Source organism: Bos mutus, chromosome 17 (genome assembly GCF_027580195.1).
Source record: "Bos mutus isolate GX-2022 chromosome 17, NWIPB_WYAK_1.1, whole genome shotgun sequence".
In the NCBI taxonomy this organism is placed as follows: domain Eukaryota; kingdom Metazoa; phylum Chordata; class Mammalia; order Artiodactyla; family Bovidae; genus Bos; species Bos mutus.
The window spans coordinates 3,276,543-3,287,812 of record NC_091633.1 but is presented as its reverse complement, the minus strand read 5'-3'; the positions used below and the strand labels follow the sequence as shown (position 1 = coordinate 3,287,812).

At 54.1% G+C, this 11,270-nt stretch overlaps 1 non-coding gene across 1 annotated transcript; it reads left to right on the top strand.

Moving 5' to 3' along the window:
* The first annotated feature begins 6,585 nt into the window (after positions 1-6,585).
* TRNAS-GGA (transfer RNA serine (anticodon GGA)) lies at positions 6,586-6,657 on the top strand. The gene has a single exon. It is a non-coding gene; the product is annotated as a tRNA-Ser (tRNA).
* Positions 6,658-11,270: the final 4,613 nt, after the last annotated feature.

Below are 11,270 nucleotides of genomic sequence, written 5' to 3'. Positions count from 1 at the left end.
GTTAGCCACTCCCCAGGTAAAGAAACCCAGGCTCAGAGAGGTGAATTCACCTGTCCAAGGTCACACAATTAGCCATGAGCAGACAGAACCAGAGTCAAAACACGGACTTGCCAAACTCTAGGTCTTAGAGATGTCCAAGGCACGACTGGAGACCAAGGTTGGTCTAAAAGCTGGGAGAGCCCAGAGAGCCAGGACCTCAACCTGGATGGTGCCCTGGAGGCAAAGTACCTGAGCAGGGCTGGAGGACGAGTCTGATGAGACTTCACCTCTCTGAGCTCCAGGTTCTTCATCAAAAAGGCACAGAAATGGTGCCTCTCCTGCCTTCACCCCCAGTGAGGTGGTGGCACAGGACACCCCTGGATCAGCCTCCAGGGATCTGGGCTGATCAGAGATGCAGATCCTTCCCAAAGTCTCTGTGGGAACAGGTAGGTCTAGGGGCCCTCAGGCTCAGCCCAGGCACTGGAATCTCTCATCCTTGCTCAGCGTTGCTCATGGACAGAGGGTGCCCAGAAAAGCCTCCCCGCTACACCCCACTAAATCCTTCCTTCAACACTGATGCCCAGAGCCCCACCATGGCCCATGCGTGGGGCTTTAGGGACCAAAGTATCGCCATCAATTGATCATAATCACTACTGTGACAGTCAGTGATGCCACAGCGAGCACTTTCATAAACCGAGCAGCTGCCAGTGCCTCCGAAGGAGCAGCAGGCATGTGACCCTGTGTGCTCAGCGTTCTTTCCCCCAGAGCCCCGCCCAGCTTCCACGGAACAGGGGAAGCCCAGAGTCCTCCTCTCCCTGGGGGCTGAGCCGAGTCCAGGGCTGGCATCAAAGAGCAGACACCGAGGTTTAGGAGCGTGGACTCTGGACCAGAGTCTAGTCTTGTGCTCGGGACTCGCCATGCATCACGCACCCTCATAACCTTTGCAGGGAGCCCTCTTTATCCCCCACTGTACCGTAGACGAGAAAGCTGAGGCGCAAGGAGAGCAAGTGACAAGCCCAGAATCGGGAGGTAGGGGGGCAGATGTAAGATCCTCATCCAGGTGGGAGTGAAGCGCAAGCTTTTGAGCAAGAAGTGAAATCGTGAGAGGAGTGGGAATCTAGTAAGAAGAGCCAAGTAAATATTTTATTTACACACATATGTATCAGTAACATAGAGTTTTGGAAAAATAAAGCACTGCAAGTTTGGGAACTTCCCTGGTGATCCAGCGGGGAAGAGGATACACTCCCAGTGCAGGGGGCCCAGGTCCAACCCCGGTCAGGGAACTAGATCCCACGTGCTATAACCAAAGATCCCATATGCCACAGTTAAGACCCGGTGCAGCCAAGCAAACCTTTTTATTTTAACCTCAAATTTTCATATCTCTAAATATTGTTCTTGTCCTAGTGGATTGAGGCCAAGCATAAGGGAAAATCTACTCATTGCTTCTGCTCTTAATATTTCTACTTGGAATTTGATCACTGCATTTTCTCTTTGACAACAACACTGCTCTAGTAGCCAGTGTATGCAGTGCATTGTATAATTTGATTCAATTAATTTGGTTGAACTAATTTTCATACTGTTCTTTACTAGCCAGCCTTTAGCTGGGGTTCGATGTCCACAAGCACTTACCATACAAAAACTTCATTTTAGAATGGCGAATGATCACCCAATAAGAGTTTTGTTAGGAAAATTATTTGAGAATGATAGAAGATGCCTAAGGAAACTTCTGATCCAGTGACGCTCAAAGGAATAGACTATAAAATAAATTGGGAGAGATAGAGGGAAATTTCAGTGTAGTATAACCTAGACTTGTACTTTTTTATTATGTATTCATTTATATCCAGAAAAACAAAGATGAAATTCCCTCTCGTCAACACCAGTTCATTTTATATGCAATTTTGGTTCCAGAAATGTACATTTTCCTCTCCCATAAAATTAGTCTAGAGGCTAGACATGAAAACAAGTTACTAGTAGCCAGTTTTTCAGTTATAAGTGACCCACAACTTAAAACTCACTGCAATAGAGACACAACCGTCCGAACAGCTTCCTCTCTGCCAGCCCTTTTATTAAGGCTTCGTAAAAAGTGAACGGTATGTGTGCACGGGTTTAGTCACTCAGTCGTGTCCGACTCTCTTCGACCCTTCGGCCTGTAGCCTGCCAGGCTCTTCTGTCCGTGGGACTTTTCAGGCGAGAATACTGGAGTGGGTTGCCATTTCCCTCTCCAGCGGTTCTTCCCGACCCAAGGATCAAACCCACACCTTTTCTTTCTGCTGCATCGCAGGCGGATTCTTTACCCACTGAGCTGTGGTATAGAATATCGAAAAACCAACAAGCGCTGATTCAAAGCAAATTCCTCTTTTAATCACAACACGGTAACAGGTCAAGAGAGTTTAACATCTGAGACAAGGGCAACTCAATAAAACAATAGCATCTTGATGTAGTAATTAAGAAATATGACTCCATGGCTGTCATGGATATCTCAAGCACTTTGGATCTTTTTATTGCTTTTATAAAAAACTACAATACAAACACTACTCTGATTGGTGCTATGTTTGGTAAGCAGTTAGCGTATTAAAAAGCAGATATACTAGATATGCTAGATAAGCAGATATGTTGGATAGCATATTGAAAAGCAGAGACATTACTTTGCCAACAAAGGTCCGTCTAGTCAAGGCTATGGTTTTTCCAGTGGTCATGCATGGATGTCAGAGTTGGACTATACAGAAAGCTGACCGCCGAAGAATTGATGCTTTTGAACTGTAGTGTTGGAGAAGACTCTTGAGAGTCCCTTGGACTGCAAGGAGATCCAACCAGTCCATCCTAAAGGAGATCAGTCCTGGATATTCATTGGAAGGACTGATGTTGAAGCTGAAATCCAATACTTTGGCCACCTGATGTAAAGAACTGACTTGAAAAGACTGATTTGAAAAGACCCTGATGCTGGGGAAGATTGAAGGTGGGAGGAGAAGGGGATGACAGAGGATGAGATGGTTGGGTGGCATCACCGACTCAATGGACATGAGTTTGAGTGAACTCTGGCAGTTGGTGATGGACAGGGAGGCCTGGCGTGCTGTGGTCCATGGGGTCGCAAAGAGTCGGACACGACTGAGTGACTGGACTGAACTGAACTGAACTGGTAAGCAGTTTCGGGAAGTATGAAGAAAAGACATGAATAAAAGCATTTTCTAAAGTGAGAGATGTTTTGGAATTAGACGATGCGAGCTATTATATATAGAATGGATGAACATCAAGGTCCTGCTGTATAGCACAGGGAGCTATATTCCATGTTCTGTAATAAACCATAATGGAAAAAATATATATGTAAAAAAATATATATATGGAAAAAGAATATGTGTGTGTGTGTGTGTGTGTGTGTGTATAAGTGAATCACCTTACTGTACACCAGGAACTAACACAACCTTGTAAATCAACTATACTTCAATAAAATAAATTTTAAAAAGAAGAGCTGCATGGAGCCAAGCCTTCCAGAGTGCAAGTGTTGATTGCAGGAGCTGTGCCTGCAGCCTTGCCAGAGGGGGCTTTTCCCAAGTGTCAGTGACACCGACTCTGGTTGGTTCTGCCCCCATGGGAAAATTTCTTTTTTGTATAATTTTATTTGCTTCTTTTCGGCCGTGCTGGGTCTTTGTGGCTGCGTGGGCTTTTCCCTAGCTGTGGCAAGCCGGGGCCGCTCTCTAGTTGGGGCCCACGGGCTTCTCTTTGAGGTGGAGCACAGGCTCCAGGCATTCGGGCTTCAGTAGTTGCAGCACGTGGGCTCAGTAGCTGCGGTTCCCAGACTCTAGAGCACAGGCTCAACAGCTGTGGCCCAGGAGCTTAGCTGCTGCTGGGCATGTGGGGTCCTTCCGGGCCAGGGATCGAACCCGTGTCTCCTGCATTGGCAGGTGGAGTCTCCACCACTGAGCCAGCAGTACAGGTGTTCTGCAGGTATTGACTGAGCACCTGTACAGTGCCCAGCACTGGGGTGCAGGCTGCCCAGTGCACGGAGCCCAGGCTTTCAGGGCAGGGGGCGAGAGAGGTGCAGGCAGACAGCTGCGGGTGCTCTGATGGAGACACACAGGCAGAGCTTCCTGGTGCAGAGAACACACCGGATCCAGCCTGGAGGGGCGGGAGCGGGGGTGGCCAGGGAGAACTTCCTGGGGTAGGGGACTCTGTTGGCAGAAGCTGCTGCGTGCTTTACTATTTCCAAAGGCAGTTAGTTCCCTTTCTCCTTGGGGTACGTGGCTAAACTGCCTTTCCCATCCTTCCTTCCAGCTCAGTGTTCTCATGGGACTGAATTCTGGCCATGGAATATGAGCAGAATGACAGCTGGTGAGGGTAAGTGAGCCAATCTCTGTGATCTCCTTTCCCACCTGCTAGTGAGTGGGTCTGGAGATGGGCAAGGCCGGGAGGTGGGAGGAACCCGGATCTCTGCATTTCTGATAATCAAACATCTGATTAAATTCAGGAAAATGACAACAAAACTGCCATTGTGTTAATAAGCCTTTTAAAACTTGGGACTTGGGACTCCCGTGGCAGACCAGTGGTTAAGACTCTGCGATCCCAACGCTGGGGACCCAGGTTCAATTCCTGGTCAGGGAACTAGATCCCACAGGCCGCAACTAAGACTTCACACGCTGCAATCAAAGACCCCCCGCATGCCACAAGAAGATCAGAAATCCTGCAAGCAGTTGGTACAGCCAAAACACAAACAAAACCAACTTGGGGCTTATCTGTTTCAGCGGCTAGCATTAACTAATGCAGAATAAGCCGGACAGAGAGAAAAGCATGTGCAAAGGCCCAGGGCAATTGAGAAGCTAACAAATGGCTAGCCTGGCTGGGAATGTCCAGTACATGTGCCTGTCAGAGGTTGGGTGCGTGAGCAAGAAGACCAGCAGCACAGCCAGAATGGGGGCAGGGGCAGGCAGGACACGCAGGGCCTCGGGAAGTGTGTTAAGGAATCTGGCTTGGATCCTGTGGGCAAGGGGAGCCCTAGGAGGGTCTTCAGCAGAGGAGCGAGGAGATGAGGCTCCCATCAGGCTGCTGGATGAAGAATGAGCTGTGGAGGTGGGAAGGAGTGGGAGAAGCAGGCACACCTAGATGGTGGTGGTCACGGCTGTGCAGATTTGAAGGGACCTGGACCAGGGGGAAGTCTGGGGATGGACTGGATCCCCCTGTAGATCATGGCATGGACAGCATTCGGTGGGTGAGGGGTGTGAAGGTGGGGGGAAAGAATTCCTGCTGGAGGTGACTGGCTGGCTGGGTGTGGAGCTAGTCCCTGAGAAGGGGAGGCTAAGAGAGGGGCGGGTTTAGTATTGGGGTTAGGGGGACAATGTCAGTTTCAGTTTAGGATACATTGAGTCTGGGGGATGTACTGGGTGCCTGTAGAATGTGCAAAGTGCAGGAGGAACCTCTGCTTTGAGTGCAAGAGCGAGATCTTGGGCGAGAGAGGCTGGGGGCCATGGGGACAGAGGTGGGAACTGAGGCCGGAAGAGGAGATGGGGTCACCAGGGAAAACGTGAGGAAGGAGAAGAACTCTGCACTTATGGGAACAGGGAGGGGAAGAGCCCCCTGCCCTCAAGGAGATAAAGGGCCCCCAAAGCCATGGTCTACAGAACATTTTGTAGAAGCACTGACCTCTCAACCCATTCCCCCACCGATGGGCATCACCGTGTGTTCAGTGGGTATATAGGAACAGGGACCTGGCAGAGGGAGGGTGGCCTAGAGCTAGCTGTTTCCTGTGGTTGGAAGGGAATCTCACAGGGCCACGGGAGGAGATTTTAAGAGGAGAGCACAAAGACTCTCCCTACAGTGCTCGTACATACAGTGTCTGTACACGTGTGCTAAGTCGCTTCGGTCATGTCCAACTCTGTGACCCCATGGACTGTAGCCCGCCAGGCAGCTCTGTCCATGGGATTCTCCAGGCAAGAACACTGGCGTGGGTTGCCGTGTCCTCCTCCAGGGGAGCTTCCCGACCCAGGGATCGAACCCCGGTCTCTTACGTCTCCTGCCCAGGCAGGCGGATTCTTTACCACTAGCACCACCAGGGAAGCCCCACTCAGGATGCGTATTTGACAGCAAATACCGTAGTTCTAAAAGTGTCCAGCCTCCGACCCAGCACTTCCACCTGTGGGAATTTGTTCAAAGAGGACAAACGAGATCTGACACGGAGCACGAGGAAGGCCATTGCAGTGGTGTTTAGCGAAGGAGCAAAACAGAGACAACCTCAGTGTCCAACAGGAGGGGATGGTTGAACGTACCATGTAATGGGGACTTCCCTGATGCTCCGGCGGTTGAGAATCTGCCTTACAATACGGGGGATGCAGGTTTGATCCCTGGCCGGGGAACTCAGCCCAGGAGCAGGGAAACTAAGTACACAGGCTCTGAGCCCCCGTGCTCTACACCCTGTGTGCCACGAGTCGAGAGAAGCCCACACGCTGTGGCAAAGATCCTGCGTGCCACAGCTAAGGCTCGCCACCACCTAAGTGAACACATATTTTACAGAATATATTATGTGACATACATCCAATGATCCCATATGTATTCATGAAAATTATGTCTGTAACATATAATAAAGTGGGAAAAAAATACATAGCTACACACATATAAGCTTCCCTGGTGGCTCAGAGGTTAAAGCGTCTGCCTGGAATGCGGGAGACCCAGGTTCAATCCCTGGGTTGGGAAGATCTCCTGGAGAAGGAAATGGCAACCCACTCCAGTAATCTTGCCTGGAGAATCCCATGGAGGGAGGAGCCTGGTAGGCTACATGGGGTTGCAAAGAGTCGGACACGACTGAGCGACTTCACTTTCACTTTCACACACATAATATTCACACACAGATAATTTTGTTTTTACAAAGAGTCTGTATTACTCTGGAAAAACATGAAAAATAACAATATTTCCATTTTGAAAAACTGCCGGCTGGCTGGAGGAGGAGGGAACCGTGGCTAGTCTGAACCATGCCCCACCTCGCTGCGTGACCTCGGTAGGCAGGCTTCCCTCTCTGAACCTCAGTGTCCAAAAGCAGGGGAGAAGCAGCAAAAGGGTGTGGGACAGAGAAGAAGCTGGAAAGTGTGAGCCACACAGTTGAAGGGGCAGATGGAAAGGCTGGCTCTCCATCCAGGAGCCCTGGGGGACTGACTTGCGAGAATCTGGAAGCTTCCTCTCTGAGACTCTCTGCGCTGGGGTGCTGGAGTAGAGAAGGGGAAGCTCGCCAGAGAGACATTTCAACTTGCAGAACCACCTCCGAACGTGTCAAGGAGCCCTGACGGCTTGCTCCTACCGCCCCCACCTGGCTGGGGGGATGGCTGCAGCTAGGTGGGGGGTCTGGCAGCTGACTAAGAAGAGGTCAGTGTACTTTGATGACTCAGAAGATTTTCTGATCTTGCAGAGTCACCTGTTTCCATGACTCCTAATGGTAACCACACCTGCAACCTCAACAGATAACCTTTGGTGTCACCTGCCAGCTTTGTGACGGTGGGCACTCTGAGGCTCTGCCCACAGGTCTTCCGACGTTGCTTTATCCAGACAAGCTCACCAGCCCTCCTGATGACAGATTTGAGTCACCCCAAAACAGCCCTAACTGAAGAGTAGCGCAGCACGGGTTAACCCAGCGGTCAGTCAGCTTCAGAACTCCTGAGAACTCCAGAGGTGAGTGTGTGGGCATTGGCAGTACCACCCTCTGTACCTTCTAGCGTGACTGAAATGTTTCTTTAAAAAGGTATGTCATGCATTTATTTGCATAACAATATGTAAAATATAAAGGTTTTTCAAAAGGAGCTGAGCAGTTGCTAGGTACAATGCCCTGGATCTGCCCGCCCGCCTCATTAATCCTGGAGAAGTTTGGCTAGAAATCTGGCTCCACCACTCCCCAGCTGGGCCACCTTGGGCAGGTGACCTCCCCTCTCTGAACCTAGGTTTTCTACCACATGGGGATACCATGACCTTCCATGAGGATCAAACGGGATGGGGCATGCGGAGCCCTTTGCACACACCTCGGATTATTATCCTGACCCTTCTAGACCCACCAGGCAGGAGAGGCAGCACCCGCCAATGCGGTCTCCTGGGGCCACCCTCCCCACTCCAGCACCCACATCCCTCCCATGCTCGAGAGCCAAGGTCCTCACGTCCCAGATTTCACATCTGAGAAAACCAAGGCACAGAGAGGGAAGGACTTGCCTGGAGTCCCATGGCAAGTCTGGGCATTACTGGGATCAATATTACTGGGGGTGCCCAAGCCACACCTCATCGCTGCCCTGGGGCTGGCGGGCAGGAGAGAGGTTTCCTCTGGACCCCCATTTCCTCTGAACCATCGCTCCTCAACAGGCGATCCCCCGACCCCAGCCTGCTGACCCCTATGGGCGCTCTGCTCCCTCGTGCCCTCCCCTGTCTGGAGTGGGGTATGGCTCCTAAATGGGGATGGTCCATATTCCTTGCTCAGTCCGAGGGGCGCAAAAAACCCTTCACAAGCCTGCTGCCGTGCCTGGAATCCCGACATCTGTGTATCCTTCTCCCAGGTTAATCATCGCCGCTTTCACCCGGTTGACATGATCAAGTCCCTTAGAGCCCAGAGGGAGGGACACACTCCTCCCTTTGCTGGATTGGACCCACAGCGTCCAATATCAGACCCCCGCCCATCAGACGAGGGATGCACCAGAGCCGGGCACGCTTCTTTGTCCTTAGGGCGCTTCCTTCAGGAAGGGCTCTGCCTGAGTGAGAAGCAGGGAGGAAGCGGCCCGAGGTGGCAGCTGAGAACAGGGCTCTGTTGTCTCTGCTCCCAGGGTAGCAGCCTGCCCACCCCTCAAGTGTCAGGCAGAGCTGGGAGCTAGGGGGGCACGTGGGGGAGGGGTCCTGAGCTGGGGGCTGGGGGCAGCCATGGCAACTCGAAGAGGCTAGGACCCCAAAAAAGGGGCAGAGAAGAGAGAGATCTTGAGCAAGGCTGGGGTCCTGAAACAGGGCCTCGGGCACGTCTCCGAATTTGGAGTCCGTTTAGCCACATCTGAACTGTACGACTCTGGGAAAGTCCCCAAATCTGCCTGAAGTTCAGTGCCCCCGCTGGGATCCCAGGCTTAGTAATTACGGCTCCTCCGAGGGGTAAGGTACAGTGCCGCCACATAGCGACTGCTTGGGCTCAGGCCTGCCCATGCCCATGCCCTTGCCCGCTCTGGGCCTTCGTAAAGGGCCTTCTCCCATCTGGACCGTCCTCCTGAGGATTTCCATGGCGCCTGTCACCTGGGCAACCCAGGTGATCAAGTGTCTAACCTGCCGCCCTTTCGCCTTCCCTCCCGCTGCTCTGGGTTACTGCAGCCAGAGGTGTGCCGGCACCTCTCCTGCTCTGTGCAGGTGGGAGGGGGTCCCCACTGGGAAGGGACCACAGCCTTTCTCTATGCTGCTACCAAAGCACCGGCTTGGTACCAAGGTGGGCAGACCAAGCTGGACCCCTTTCTGAGCACTGGTCCAGGAAACATGGGAATTGCTGGCTTAGCTAGGGGACCCTTCTCGGACCCCAGAGATTGTCCCACTCCCTCACGTCTTTCCTGCGTGGCCTTGCCTGCTAAGTGGCAGAGGACAAGGCCTTCCACAGGCAGGGGGGATCCAGCCTTTATCCTGATGCCCAGCCCCTGCTCTGACCGCCCCTCTTCTGGGGAGGGCTGGTGGGAAGAGGGAACATCCCCGCCTCTCCTCCCCCCAGGGCTCTGGCACCGTGTCCAAGATTAATGATTAATGAACACCCAGCTCCAGCCCAGCTCCCGCCCCACCCACCCCAAGTCAGGAACTGGGTAAACCCTGGAAACAGGAGCCGGGGGAAGAAACAAGGGCCGGGTGAGCACCAACCTGCTCCCCATCAGGCTCCAGTCTTCCCACCCTCTGTCAGCCGGGACGGGCGCACGGACCCTGGAGCGGTAGAGTACCTCTCGGGTCCAGCGTCTGGCGCGCGCAGCCCCAGTTCCGGGGCGTGGAGCAGCGCGGCCGGGCCCCAGGGGGTAGACTGAGGCAGGGTGCAAGCTGGTGGTGGGTGCCGGGCCCCCAGGACATACCTTGTCCCGGTCCTTCTCGGGCTTGGCGTGCAGTTTCGGCCACGGGCCGCGCCGCCCGGGCGCTTACTAAGGCGGCGGGGCGTACCCGCCGGGTCCCCCCGCTCGGCCGGGCCTGGACCATGCTCCCGCCCCCGCCGCCGCCGCGGCACCCGCTCCGGCCAGGTGCGGCCGCCAGCCTGGCCCGGCCCCCCCGGCGCCGCGGCCAATGGGTGCCCCGGGCCCCAGCCCCCTCCCCGGCCCTCCGCGCCCGCCCGGGCGCACAGAAGCCGCATTCAGCGCGCCGGGGCGCAGCGTCGCGCCCCCGCCGCGGGCCCAACAAGGCGCGTTTGTCTCGGATGCGCCAACGGGGCCATTGTCCCGCCGCCGGACCCTGAGGCTCAGCCGATCTCCCGGCCCCGGAGGGGATTCGAGGGTGCCTGGGGAACGGGGTGGCGTGGTGATGGTGAGGGCAGCCCAGCTCTGGGGAGGAGGCGGCCACTCTAGTTGCTTATCTTCAATGGAAGGTACAGCCTCTGGCTCCAGAATCAGCGCAAACTGGGGACACATGTTTTTTTGGCATCTGAAATGTGGATGAGAGGAGTAGGGGCTGACCCCACCTCCCCAAGGTCCCCAGCAGGGCACAGTGCGTCAGGATGTGGGCACCCCACTCAGGATCTGACCTTTCCCAGTCCTAGGCTTTCCTTCTTCACCCCAGAGGATCAGGCCTAAGGAAGGGGACTCATGCCCCCCTGGAGCTGGGAATGCTCAGCTCCAGCTGTGGGCAGTGTGAAACCAACCGGTCACCCAGTGGGGCATAAGCCACGTCAGAGCCCCACTGCCCCCGCCATTACTGGGCGACTCTGGAATGGGGAAAATTCCATATCAGCATGACTGCCAGGAACTTTTCCGTATCTGATGGGCTTGCTGGCTCTCCAGCCTCCACGGCGCTGGGGTGCACACGCACCCAAGCACGCTCAAGGTAATCCCTTGGGCTGCAGACTTTGGTTCCAGAGGCCCTGACCCTAGAAGACCCCCCTCCCCCACTAGGAAGCATGTCAGTGGAATGGCTCTCTTTGGACACCCACAGCGAGGGCCAGGAGCCCAGGCTTCTCCTCGGCCTCAGCCAGAGAGGCTGCCCAAGCTCCTGCCTCCCCCTGCATGTGCTCAAAACACTGCCCTGAAGACTTCTGTAGAGCCCGGGCGCTTCTACAGAGTGAAGGGCGGAAGGCCAAGGCCCTCAGGCACCCAGATTTGGGCAAGGAGAAGCCCAGTTCCAAACTC